The sequence below is a fragment of the Manis javanica genome, chromosome 5 (genome assembly GCF_040802235.1).
Source record: "Manis javanica isolate MJ-LG chromosome 5, MJ_LKY, whole genome shotgun sequence".
Classification (NCBI taxonomy): Eukaryota; Metazoa; Chordata; class Mammalia; order Pholidota; family Manidae; genus Manis; species Manis javanica.
The window spans coordinates 115,480,771-115,495,136 of NC_133160.1; the positions used below are offsets into that span (position 1 = coordinate 115,480,771).

Sequence of the window (14,366 nt, forward strand, 5' to 3'; positions counted from 1 at the left end):
CTGAGGCTCTTTTTGTGGCCTAGTATGTGATTTGTTCTGTTAAACATTCCATGTGCACTTGTGAAGAATGTGTATCCTGCTGCTTTTGGGTGGAGTGTTCTGTAGACATCTATTAGGTCCATCTATTCTAATGGGTTGTTCAGTGCCTTTGTCTCCTTACTTATTTCCTGTCTGGTTGATCCATGTTTTGGTGTGAGTGATGTGTTGAAGTCTCCTAGAATGAATACATTATATTCTGTTCCCCCCTTTAATTCTGTTAGTATTTGTTTCAAATATTTAGGTGCTCCTGTGTTGAGTGCATAGATATTTTTTTTAATTAAAAATTTTTTTTATTAAGGTATCATTGATATACACTCTTTCACGCCACCATCTTTAATCTCCCCTGCATAGATATTTATAATGGTTATATCCTCCTATTAGACTGACCCATTTATCATTATGTAATGTCCTTCTTTGTCTCTTTACTTTCTTTATTTTGAAATATCTTTTGTCTGATATAAGTACTGCTACTCCTGCTTTTTTCTCCCTATTATTTGCACCAAATATCTTTTTCCAGCCCTTCACTGTTAGTCTGTGTGTGTGTTTGGGTTTGAAGTGAGTCTCTTGTAGGCAGTATATAGATGGGTCTTGTTTTTATACCCATTCTGTAGCTCTATGTCTTTTGATTGGTGCATTCAATCCATTTACATTTAGGGTGATTATCCATAGATATGTACTTATTGCCATTGTAGGCTTTAGGTTTGTGTTTACCAAAGATTTAACAGTAGCTTCTTTATTATCTAACAGTCTATCTTAATTTGCTTATTACTGTATTTCAAACCCAGTCTAAAGTCTAGGTATCATATTCTGTACTCTTTGTGTATCTCTTGACTGACTTTGTGTGTAAATGATTTAATTTTGTATTTGCTTAGTAATTAATTGGTCTACTTGCTTTACTGTGGGTTTATTTTCTCTGGTGATAGCTATATAGTTTTAGGAGCACTTCCGTCTAGAGCAGTCTCTTTAAGATACCCTGTGGAGATGGTTTTTTTGGTCGTGATTTCCCTCAACTATCTCGAAGTTGTTTAATCCCTGCTTCAAATTTAAATGATATTCTTGCCAGGTATTCTTGGTTTGAGGCCCTTCTGTTTTATTGCATTAAATATATCATTCTACTCCCTTCTGAACTGTAAGGTTTCTGCTGAGAAGTCTGATGATAGCCTGATGGGCTTTTCTTTATAAGTCGTCATTTTTCTCTCTCTGGCTGCTTTCAGTATTGTCTCCTTGTCCTTGATCTTGGCCATTTTAATTATTATATGCCTTGGTGTTGTTTTCCCAGGGTCCCTTGTGTTGAGAGATCTCTACACTACCATGACATGAGAGACTATTTACTTCCCCAGACTGTGGAAGTTTTCAACATTTCCTCAAAGAGACTTTCTATCCCTTTTTCTCTCTCTTCTTCTGGTACCCATATAATGTGAATATTGTTCTGTTTGGATTGGTCACACAATTCTCTTATTATTCTTTCATTCCTAAAGATTCTTTTTTCTCTCTGTGCCTCAGCTTGTTTTCCTGTTCTCTAGTTTCTGTTTCATTTATTCTCTCCTCTACCTCATCTAATCTACTTTTAAATCCCACCATTGTATTTTTCATTTCAGATACTGTATTTTTCAAATTTTCTCTTTGTTGAAGTCCTTGAGATCTTCAAAATTTTTCTGTAGTTCTGTGAATATGTTTATGATTTTTGTTTTTTGTTTTGAATTATTTATCAAAAAGGTTGATGATTTCATTTTTACTAGGCCCTCTTTCTGGTATTTTTTCTTATAATTTTGTTTGGACCAAATTCATTTTTTAGTGTTTACTATGGAATAATAACTTTGTGTAGGCAGCACCTTCCAATGCCCAGAAGCTCAATTTCCTGTGTGGAGGCCCAGCTGTTGGTGAGCAGTGGGTGTATGCCTTTGCTTTGTTTATAGTTAGCTGTGCAGGCCATCAGCTGATTACACAAGCAAGGAAAATACTCTCTGGAGCTACTGTGCACCTGTAACAATGGTGGGGGTTCCAGACCAGTGGAACCAGCACCTGCCAGTAGGAAAGAGTTTGGCTGGGAGGGTTTTCTGCTTCCTGGATGTAAAACCTGCCTCCACTGCCAGGTCCAAGAGGCCATGTGTGCAGACAGGAGCCTTTGTGCTATGCCCTTGTAGCTTCAGTGGGTGAAGCCACTCTCTGGCAGGCCTGGCACAATGGTAGGGTGACAGGTGAGCAGGACTAGTGCCTGCTGGAGGAAGGAGTGGCAGGCTGCATAGTACAGTGATGGGACTCAGGATGGCATTGCCAGCCTGGACTATGGAGCATCTGAAGCTCCTGAGAGTTCCCAACATTCCGGCCTGAACGTGCTGGGAAGGTTTTGTCCACCTCCCTTTTCTCCTGAGCAGAGAGCTCCGTGTAATCTTTGCCCCTTTAGCACCCTTCTCACTGCTGGGAAGTCTTTCAAACTGACCTCCTTTCTTTTGTCCCAGGGGGTCCAGTTGTGCATAGCTGTTCTCCACAAGTGGCTGGAATCTGTCTCTCTGAGTATTCTGCCTGACTTTGCTTTCCAACCCCACTAATCTCCAGAGTACTATGTAATGTAGGTTTGTGCTCCTGGAGCATATCTCCAGGGCTGGGTGTTCAGTGGTCTTGGGCTTCTACTCCCTCCCCACTCTGTTACTCTTCCTCCCACCTGTGGGCTCAGGTGTAGGGAAGACTTGGGATAATGTTTTCTTTGGGTAAATTCCTGGGAGTGGAATTACTGGGTCAAATGGCATTTCTATTTTTAGTTTTTTGAGGAAACTCCATATTGCTTTCCACAATGGTTGAACTAGCTTACATTCCTACCAGCAGTGTAGGAGGGTTCCCCTTTCTCCACATCCTTGCCAACATTTGTTTTTCTTAGTCTTTTCGATACTGGTCATCCTAACTGGTGTGAGGTGATATCTCATTGTGGTTTTTATTTGCATTTGTCTGATAATTAGTGATGTGGAGCATCTTTTCATGTGTCTGTTGGTCATCTGAATTTCTTCTTTGGAGAACTGTCTCTTCATATCCTCTGCCCATTTGTTAATTGGGTTATTTGCTTTTTGAGTGTTGAGGTGTGTGAGTTCTTTATATATTTTGGATGTTAACCCCTTATCAGATGTGTCATTTACAAATATATTCTCCCATACTGTAGGGTGTCTTTTTGTTCTGTTGATGGTGTCCTTTGCTGTACAGAAGCTTTTAAGTTTGATGTAGTCCCATGTGTTCATTTTTGTTTTGTTTCCCTTGCTCAAGGAGATGCTTTCAGAAAAAAGTTGCTCATGTTTATATTCAGGAGATTTTTGCCTATGTTATCTTCTAAGAGTTTTATGGTTTTATGACTTACATTCAGGTCTTTGATCCATTTCGAGTTTACTTTTGTGTATGGAGTTAAACAGTAATCCAGTTTCATTCTCTTGCATGTAGCTGTCCAGTTTTGACAACACCAGCTGTTGAAGAGGCTGTCATTTCCCTAGTGTATGTCCATGGCCTGTGGGTTTATTTTCACTGGTGAAAGCAATTCAGCATTAGGAACATTTCCATCTACCAAGGTCCCTTCATCATATCCTGTAATGCTGGTTTAGTGATTATAAATTCCTGAGCCTTTGTTTATCTGGGAATTGTTTAATCTCTGCTTCAAATTTGAAGGATAATCTTGCTGGGTAGAGAATTCTTGATTGAAGGTCCTTCTGTTTCAATACAGTTAGTATTTCATGCCATTTCCTTCTGTTTTGTAAAGTTTCTGCTGATAAGTCTGCTGATAGCCTGATGAGGTTTCCCTTATAAGTAATCCTTTTTTCTCTCTCTGTCTGCTTTCAATACTCTTTTCTGATTTTTTTTAAGTTTGCTTATGTCACTATATTTCCAAAAAAGAATTCAAGGTGGTCTTTGACAGTAATAGAGATTAGCTGACATCACTACAGTCTGACACAAAAAATTATTTTAACTAGGAAAAAATGTTTAACCCCAAATGGCAATAAATTGTAATCTTTCAGTTATTACTTTGATATGACAATGTTTGTTTCAGAAAAATTGTTGCTTATTCCTTCTAAACAGGATGAATACTGAGATTTTTCCTTATCAGTTCCTTTATTAAATAATCCTGTTATTTAATGATAAAGAATATTCCTTTATTAAATAATACTGTTGCTGCCTTATAAAATAAAAATAATCAAAATATAATTGCAAAACTGTTTGCAAAAATTTTTCCACTATATAATTTATTTGCATTTTTTAAAAAAAACCCATCTTCTTTTTTATATAATTGTATGTGAACTAATAAGTGAATAGTTTTACAGATTACTTAAAATGTAAGTGAGGAAAATAGACATTTGCCATACCAATGGCTAGTTATTATTTTTACTTTTTAAGGCAATGTTATTAATTTGAAGAGAGTTCCAAGAAATTTAATAATATTCCCAGCAATGACTATCTCTGACAGCTATGAGATTTGAAACATAATTATAAAAGGATTAAAGCCAAAACATACATTTCTACCTCTTCTTTTTCAAAAAATCCAATCTGTCACATCAAGAAAGTTCAGCACATTACTGAGGCAGCAGCCTCAGTCATCCTTACAATCACTGTCCCTCCTCCCAGGGACAGAGCCCCTCACTGAGAACAGCAGTTCATGTTCAATTGGTTTCTTTCGGTTTTCCTTCAGGTCTATCTTCATGGCTCCAGACTCAGACAATTTCCACTCCAATTCATTTGTTATCAGGTTCATACCACCAAACACCAGAGGTCCAATAAATTGAGCCTTGATATCACCTTCAAGGTGAACAAATATTGTAGGCAGATTTCTAACAGGATAATTGGGTATGCAGGTTGTTGAAATAGCTTGAATAAAATTGACATTAGGAAACTTCCTGGCAAGTCCACTGAAGTGTTGATTTATCAGGGCACAGAGAGGATCCCCAGGAAACTCCCTCTGCCAAGATTACCCACAAGCTTTCACTGGCTTTGGTACCTTGTTGAAAATAATCCTTTCCTGAAATGGCTAAAACTTCTCTGCATTTATTCCTGAGTTTAGTTGCTTTCCATTCAGCTAGTCTCTGCTGCCTGTTCATTTCAATGGCATGTTCATCTTCCTTATTAAACTCAATTTCATTATCTTCCAGTTCTTCCAAAGTCATATCCACATAAGGTTTCACAACTGACTGCTCAAGGACATGCTGCTTCTGCTCTTCTGCCTCCTTCTCCAAGTCTTTCAAACTGTCCTTTGACCACAAGATGCCCTTTTTTTGTGTAAGATATCATTCCACTTGGTGTCTGCATTTGGGTCCTGCATCTTGTCTCAAATCACTCAAATTAGGCTAGCTGTGGAGTCACCGCCCCTCAGCTCTCTTCCACGCACCACTATCTCCTTATCTTAATCTTTGTCATTTTCATTATTTTATGTCTTGGTTTTGTCTTCCTTTGGTTCCTTTTATTAGGGGCTCTCTGCGCTTCCATGACCTGAGTGTCTATTTCTTCCCCAAATTGGGGAAGTTTTCAACAATTATTTTCTCAAAGAGACTTTCTATCCCTTTGTCTCTGTCTTCTCATCTGGTACCCTTATTATGCAAATATTTCATTTGGATTGATCACACAGTTCTCTTTTCATTCCTTCATTCATAGAAATTCTTTTTTTCTCTCTGTTCCTCAGCCTCGTTTGTATTCCTGTCTCTAATTTCTATCTCATTGATTGTCTTCTCTATTTGCAGGAATCTATTATTCATTCCCTCCATTGGCTATTTCCTTTCTGTTACTGTATTCTTCAGCTCTGAGTGGCTCTTTTTCAGCTCTTGATTCTCTTTATTGAAGTCCTTCCTAGGAGCATCGATACTTTTCTGCAGATCAGTGAGCATATTTATGACTGATATTTTGAAATCTTTATCAAGAAGATTGTTAATCTCTGTCTCATTTAGCACTCTTTCTAGTGCTTTATCCTCCCCATTTTGTCTGGGTTTCTGTGTTTCCTCCTTTGTATTAGATGGATCTGCTATGCTTCCTGGTCTACAGAGTAATGACTTTATGAAGAATTCATCCTGTGTTGCCCAGGAACTCAAGACTCTTTACTGTCCAGTGCCTTGTTCTCTTTTGCGGTGGAGCCCTAGTTGCTATTTGTGGACAATGGGCCAGGCTGCCTTTCTGTCTGCTAGCAGTGCTCTCAGCCCATTGTAGCTGGCAGTTTGCCTTAGCCAGACCTTTATGATCAAAGCAGTGGCTTCAGCTGGGATCATTTTGGGTAGGGCCACTCTCTGCCTGCCTTGCAGGGATTACAGGGATGGCAGGGATGCTCTGCAGTGAGGGGGTTGCTGTTGCACAGCTCTGGGGCAGGGCAGGGTGTGGCCAGTTATGAGATGGGAGGTTGTGCTGCAGCAGCTAGTTGTGCAGATGCTTCCTGGTAGTAACAAGGTGCATAGCATAGGACTTGGCTGCCCGTGGGGGAGGTAGGAGCTCTGGAAGCTGGCTCCTGTAGGTGCCTCCCCAGCTGGTCTTAGATAGAGCTGAGAAAGCTAGGAGAGACTCCCTCTGCCTGCTAGGCAGCAAAGTCTGATGCTGCTGGGCCAAGTGGGCTGGCACAGTGTGCAGGGAAGCACCTGGGGCTGAACAACTAGTGAGGTGGATGGAGTGTCTAGGGCTCTCAAGAGTATCTGAACTGTTGGGTCCAGGGAAGGCTAGGAAGGTATATCCACCTACACTTTCTCCTATGGCAAAAGCTCTATCCAGTCCTTGCTCCTTTGGCATCCCTCCCACTGCTGGCAAGTCTTTCAATCTGCTTTGGGTCTTAGTGGAACCAGTGGAGCATCCCTGTCCTCCACAAGCAGCTGGAGTCAGTCTCCCTGAGTGTTCCAACTGTTCCTGGTATCCAGCCCTGCTAATTACCAGAACCTGATGCAATGTGGACTCATGCTCACAGAGCATATCTCCAAGGCCAGATGTGCAGTGTTCCTGGATGCCTGTCCTCTCTCCACTCTGTTCCTCTTCCTCCTGCCTGTGGGGTGGGATGGAGGAAGGGCTTGGGTCCTGCTCAATCATGTCTTTGCCACTTTACCCTCCTCTGTGTGGTCTTCTCTTCTTCCCCAGATGTAGGTGGCCTGTTTTGTAGTGTTCAGGTCATTTTCAGGTTTAGTTGTATTTGCTCTAGTTACTTCCCTGGTGTGTTTGTGGGAGGAGGTTTCTACCTTGCCTTCCTGCTCTGCCATCTTTTTTCTATCTCAGGAGCCACTCTATTTGTAATATATATGAAAAGACAAGTGAACATGTTTTACAGACAAAAAGAAGGCTATTTCATAATGATTTTGCAAGCATTATATATTCACTTTTCTTGTAGCATTATGTACCCTTGGAAGAGATGTGCAGATCTTGCAATATGTTGTTGATGACTGAGAATATTCACAATCTACCAAATCATCTGATTTCCATGGGAAAGAAGAATTGTTGTGTGGTAATAGAGGAGGGTCCCAGGGTCTCCCATGACAATAGGGTGTCCTCTGGGAAAATACACACTTCTTAAATTTAGAAAAGCCACCACGACCAACCACCACAAATGCCATTACTACCATTACCACCATCATGGAGCACTAGCTCAACAGAGCATTATAAGTTCCCCACATGAGACACTGATCTATTTTAGCCAATTTTTCCCATGTCATATACCACATATACCTTAATTCTGCTGTACTCCAAAATACAGATACTTAGACATTAATATGTCATTAATATGGTCCTTTAAGTCAGTAATTTTCTCTAATAAAATTATTTTCTAGGATACTTGCTAAAAAATGGAGGGCTTCATATTGCTAATATTATTTCCTCTTTAACATATTTTATATTAGATTCAGTGAGGATAAAACTTAAATTCCAACTTGTAGTTTGCTTTTCCATTACTTAGTTTAATTGTAAGATCTTTTTTGATAATAATGGGTAGCAGCATAATTCAATCTAACTTTAGCAAAAAGGAACTCTATACCTGTTTCTTGGGTGATCTCATTGATTCTCTTGGCCTCAGTTTCATCTATTCACTGATGCATTAAAAATCTCTACTTCTAATTCTTCTGCTCTCTAGAGCATCAGACTAATACAGCTAACTGACTACTGGACATCTCCATGTGGCTGTCCACAAGGACTAAATTCAATATACCTGAAATTCAACTCATTATCACCCTTTGATCAAACCTGCTCCTTTTGCTATATTCTCTATCCAACAGATTGCCTGGATTAGAGAAATATCTGAACTCTTCCACTCCTTTAACCTTCCTTTCTCTCTTCACACTGTGAATTATAAAATTCTTTTGCATATTTCTGCCTCTCTAGGTCCCCACTGCTGGCCACTATAATTTTACTTGAACTTCTACATCTTCCTAATTGCTGTCTACCTGTGGTTCTTGCCTTTCCCGTTATTCTTCATTTACAGCCAAAGATCTTCCTAAAAAAGGAAACGGGATTTTGACATTTCCTGCCTAAAGACCTTTACTAATCATTGTTCTTAAAATAGAGTTTAAAGTCTTCACCATGGTTACTCTTAAACACTCAGTTTTAATTTATGCAATTTTCCAACTACTTGCCTGATCTCTTTTTTCCAGGCCTTTTCACATGCCTCGGAACACTGCTTCTCTCTGTACATTAACTATCCTTCAGCTGTGGGGTCATTTCCTCTGGGAACTTTCCTTTGCCTTGCACCTCTGTGTTGAGTGGTTCTCCTCTGTACATCCGTAGCTCTTGCATGAGTCCACATGGCACTTCTGTGTATTGGACCTGACTCTGGATGCGTATCCTCAATAGTATGTGCCCAAGGTGAGGATGGAAGAATGTAGGTGCAGGGTTCTACCCCATAAGCCTGGCATATGAAAGGTGCTTGATAAATTCTTGATTGAACAAAATAACAATAATAATATTTATCACATATTGTACAGTACTTTTGTCAGGCTCTGTGCTGAGTAATTTTCATGTTTTAGCTCATTTACTCTGTGCCAAAATCTGGTGAATTAGGGGCTGTTTTAATCCCCAATTGACAAATGAGGACACTTAGGGTTTAAGTATTATGCCCAGGGTGTACAGTACACAGTAATAAGTAATTCCATCTCAATTTGAACTTATATCTCCAACTTTAGCTAGATATTACTTAAACTTATTTTTTATTTAATTTTTTATTAAGGTATCATTGATATATACTCTTATGAAGGTTTCACATGAAAAACATTATGGTTACTACATTCACCCATATTATCAAGTACCCCCCACACCCCATTGCAGTCGCTGTCCATCAGTGTAGTAAGATGCCATAGGGTCACTATTTGCTTTCTCTGTGATACACTGTCTTCCCTGTGACCACCTCCCCACACCGTGTGTAGTAATCATAATACCCCCTCAATCCCCTTCTCCCTCCCTCCCCAGCCACCCTTCCCCACCCCTCCCCTTTGGTAACTACCAGTCCCTTCTTGGAGTCTGTGTGTCTGCTGCTGTTTTGTTCCTTCAGTTTTGCTTCATTGTTATACTCCACAAATGAGGGAAATCATTTGGTACTTGTCTTTCTATGCCTATCTTACTTCACTGAGCATAATGCCCTCTAGCTCCATCCATGTTGTTGCAAATGGTAGGATTTGTTTTCTTCTTATGACTGAATAATATTCTATTGTATATACGTACCACATCTTCTTTATCCATTCATCTACTAATGGACACTTAGGTTGCTTCCATATCTTGGCTATTGTAAATAGTGCTGCAATTAGATACTACTGAATCTTAAAATGAGGAAGGCAGGGACAGAGTCTGGTAGCTGGAGAGGAATACTAATCAAATATGTTCAGGAATAGTGGATGGGAATACAGTGATCTAAGACATTAACTTTATGATTCTTTTATAATAACTTAAACCAAAGCATCTGCTATAGGCTGAATGTGTTCCCTGAAAATTTATACATTGAAACCTAATTCCCCAATATGATGTTATTTGGAGGTGGGATCCTTGGGAACTGATTGGGCTATGAGTGTAAAGACCTTGTGAGTGGGATTTAGTGCCTTTATAAAAAAGTTACCGGAGCTGGGCATAGAAGCCACAGGGCATAAATCTGCAAAGAAGTAAAAAGCTAACCTTTTCAAACCATATGGCTACTCTCTCACTTACCAACTTTACATCTCCTTGTATGGCCCCGGAAGATGACTGGTTAGCCAGAGAAGGGTAAGATTCCTCAAGGGAGGAACAACCTAAGACAGGCACAGTCGCAGGGGGGCCATCAGGTGAGAAATTGGGGATCAACAATGGTGAAGCTTAGAACCTCACCCCCTCCTGTTTTGAGAGAAATCTTCTGTATCCGTGGATGTTTTAATGCCCTTGTCTAGCTTGGATTAACACATTGTCTACAGGCATACACCTGATCATCTACATTTGCTCTCTTACAACACTAAACTATGTTTTCTACCTTTATCTTGCATCTACCTACCACTTCAGCATTTTATTAAGAATAAAAATAATAATAATAATAAAGGGAGAAATGTGGGATCCACATATAAATCAAGTATAAAAATCAAACAAATATTCATATTTGACCTGATTGTTTATAGTTCATAATGCGTGATCAAAACCGAAAGTTTCTGTGATGACTGCCCTTGTACTGTTCACCATGTAAGAACTTATTCACTATGTAAGAATTTGTCCACCATGTAAGAACTTGTTCGTTATGCTTCAGAAGATAGGAGACTGATGAGAATTAGGCTTGAGATGGATTAATGATTGTGCATTGAGTGTTGACTCCCCTATACAGAATTTTATTGTTGTTAACAACCATTTGATCAGTAAATATGAGAGATGCCCTCTCAAAAAAAAAAAAAAAAAGTTGCCGGAGAATTCCCACATCCGTTCTGCTATGTGATAACACAGCAGGAAGACAGATTTCTATGAACCAGGATGTGGGCCCTCAACAGGCATCAAATCTTCCGGTACCTCATTTGATCTTGGACTTCCCACCCTCTAGAATTGAGAAATTTCTGTTCTTTATAAGCCCCCAAGTCTATATATTCTTTTATAGCAGCCCATATGGACTAAGATATTCTGAGTCAGTAAAAATAAAGATTAGAAAACTATCACCAGTAGATTTCCTCAAATACCCAGGAGTCTACTTAAAACAGTTTGAGACAAATTATGATGTTGGAACATTAAAACAACTGGAATTGCTGCCCAGTTTTTTAAGCCTTGGGTTATGCTCACATATAAAAGATTTATCAGTAATAATATTCATTTCAGTGTTGTGAAATTAGAAACAATCTTAAGTTGCCAAAGAGTCAATTAATTAAGTTTTTCCTATCCCCATAATTTAATACTCTGCAGACAATAATGAGGAGGATGAAGATAATGACATGGAAATATCCATGACATAATAGAAGAAAAAAAGCACGTCATGGAACAATATGTGCAGAGATTCTTTAAAAGCAAAAATCAAATGCTTACACAGAGCTAAATCACAAAAGATAAACTGGTATTTTCAAAACATTAAGAATTAGGGGGATTCTATAGTCTTTTTTGTGATTTCTCTGAAGTTAAAAATTTCATTAGTGAAATACATTACATTTGTCATCATAAAAAGTATTCTTACATCTTTTCAGACACATCTGTTTGGATTAAGCAAGAACCAATACAATTGCTCTGGAGTGTTAAATAAGACCTTTATCCTTTCTTTAACAATTGTAGTTTTAAGGAATTGATATGAAATTGAAGTGATTAATTAAAGATTGAACTAAAAATGATACCACTTAGAGTGTGGTATAAAGATCTATTTATAGGGAAAACGAAAACAATATCTAATGTTGAGAATTTTACTCTTTAAATTTTTATAGATCTACTTGGTGTGCCTCATAGCAAACTTGAGATAGTGATTGCACAACGTTACATTAGGTTACATTGTTAACCCATGGGTAAGTAGACTACAGACAAATCCGAGAAATATCACAGAGGTATTGTTCAAGGCTAGAGGAATATCAGTGACCACCCTGCAGGTTTTGTTTTAGGGAAATAATCCAGCACTGCACCCTAGGGGTTTGTAGAAACAAAGTATCAAGGCCAATAAGAGGCCGATGTTTTGACTACGCTTTATTATACCTGGGACTTTCAAATTGTAATGAAAAATTCCTTATGCTTTTGGAGCTTTCTAATTCATAATCAACAGCCTCTTATTTTAGGATGAGAAAACTGAGCGGTTAAATGAATCACCTTAGATCCCACAGCTAGATAGTGATAAAGATGGAACTAGAACTTGGTACTCTAGTATACCAAGCCAGCATAATTTCTGCCAAGTTGAGCTGCTCTCTAAATTAGTTTGCTAATATCCAGGAAGTCGAAGGGATTTGTCGTCATCTTGAGTTGCAGACTCAGATATGATAGCACAGGAAGCTCTCAGCTCCTCATTACTTTCAACTATCCCTTAATTTTGCCTGGTGATTTGTGGTACCACAGGCATGGAAGGCCTTCGAATTTTGGGGACACTGTTTATCCAAGTCAATGGCACACAGATAAGAATTGCAGGTGATTGACTTAAAACATCACCTAGCTATGTTGTTATTGCTGATGAGATAAAGCCAACAAGTGAATGCTGAACTTTCTGTAAAGGCTCTCCTTGTCCCTGACTAACAGCGCTGGTAACCAGCAGGATCTAATACCATTTATTGCCGACCTATTTTCGTTGTTAAAATGGTGTCTTATTTCTGGAGTTAAGGCTTGTGTGGATTTCTTGTGTTTCTGGTTTCATGATCTCCTGATACCAGAAAGGCAGAATTGTGGCCTTTATTTTATACATCTTTCTTGTGGAATAGGCAGCAAGTGAAACAGAGGTTTTAACGAATGAGATTGTGAGACAGTGAGTCTAACAATTTGGCAGGTTGTGTATATTTATTTGCACATCTCCTCTTTATTTGGTATTCCTCCCAACCCCCGACGGCATTTATAGAAGGGAGACCTTGATTAATTTTCAAGTCTGTGACTAGAGGGAGAACTCAGCTGGATTTTGAACTGACTTAAGGGTCCTTCCCTGAAATAAGCATCAGACTTACGATTAATGCCTCTAGGTGGTGCTTGTGACTTACACTTGGATTCAGCAACTTCATGTGTCAGAGGCGCAGGAAGAACACTGTAGAGAATGGGCTTTCTTTTGGGTTTGTGTGTGTGTGTTTGTGTGCATGCTCACAAGCATGTGTATTTACACTTCCTAAGTTCATGCAGAGGTAGTGTTTAAGACCAGATAGTGAGCTTGGGGACCCTATGTGATTATGTAATTATGGGGACCCTATGTATACATAACTATGCAGTTATTCAGTTCTCATTTGTCCAATTTCCTTTGTTTTCTCCCTCCTTGGAAAGAGAATTCACAAAGTTGATGCAAATAAGAGGGTGAAATCCTAGGACAAAGTTTGGAATTTTTAGAACTCATGACTAGCAGCTTATGTTTTCATGTATAAATTAAGCATATAGTATTTGTATAATAAGCATATACAGAAGGCATTCTATTAGAATTCTTTCATTCTCTGTGTTCCTTTCCCTTTGCATTTTAATCCTGAACTGTATAGAATCTCCACCTTTCCAGCTTGAGGTTAATTTGATAACTCAAGTTTTTTCCCCAAGTTTTCCAAGTTGACATTATGTGTGACTGGAGGTTTTGTTAGTGATTCAGGGTAACTAAGGTGAATGTTCATACAGTAATCTCAAAAGCAGAGCTGGAAGGACCTTTAGAAATCAGTCAGAGAAAGGACTTTTCAGATCTTTGATTTTCATGATTAATAGCATTTCAAGTACAGAGAATCTGGCCACATTTGGGGTATAGAACAATTTAAAAAACACACAAGATTGCATAATCAAATTAACAAAGTCTGGATTGAATTAGCAGAGACTGGTCAACTGTCTCCAGATTTCACTATATTTCTACTGTATCTACTCTTTCATTGAATTTCAGTGGATTTTCAGTGATGTCATAGACTAAAACTTTGGAGGTCAGCTTAGGGTTGTCAGTGTTCTACTTGGTAAAGACATTAAAGCCTTCCCTAAAATCATGTCACTATTATTCATAAAAGAAGGGAAATTTTAACACCGTATGGGTAATAAGTACTTAATTTCAGAATTAATAGCAATTTTTTGTAAATTTACTAAATTGTAATAGCAATTTTAGTAAATTTAACTTTCTATAAAACTCCCCATTGTATATGAACTTATCTTAGCTTATGGGTGGTCCATGAGCTGCACTAGAGAACCACAAACCCAGGAAAATCTCTCTATTTTTCAGATGGAGAAAGTGAGACCTAAGTGAATTAAGTGATTTGTTTAAAGTCATATGTCTAGCAAGTGGCAGAGAACTGAGTTTTCCT

The 14,366-nt window shown here is 38.6% G+C and overlaps 1 pseudogene; it reads right to left on the reverse strand.

The window, feature by feature from the left end:
- Positions 1–4,600: 4,600 nt before the first annotated feature.
- On the reverse strand, positions 4,601–5,326 carry LOC108393346 (phosducin-like protein 3 pseudogene; annotated as a pseudogene).
- Between the last annotated feature and the right edge of the window lie 9,040 nt (positions 5,327–14,366).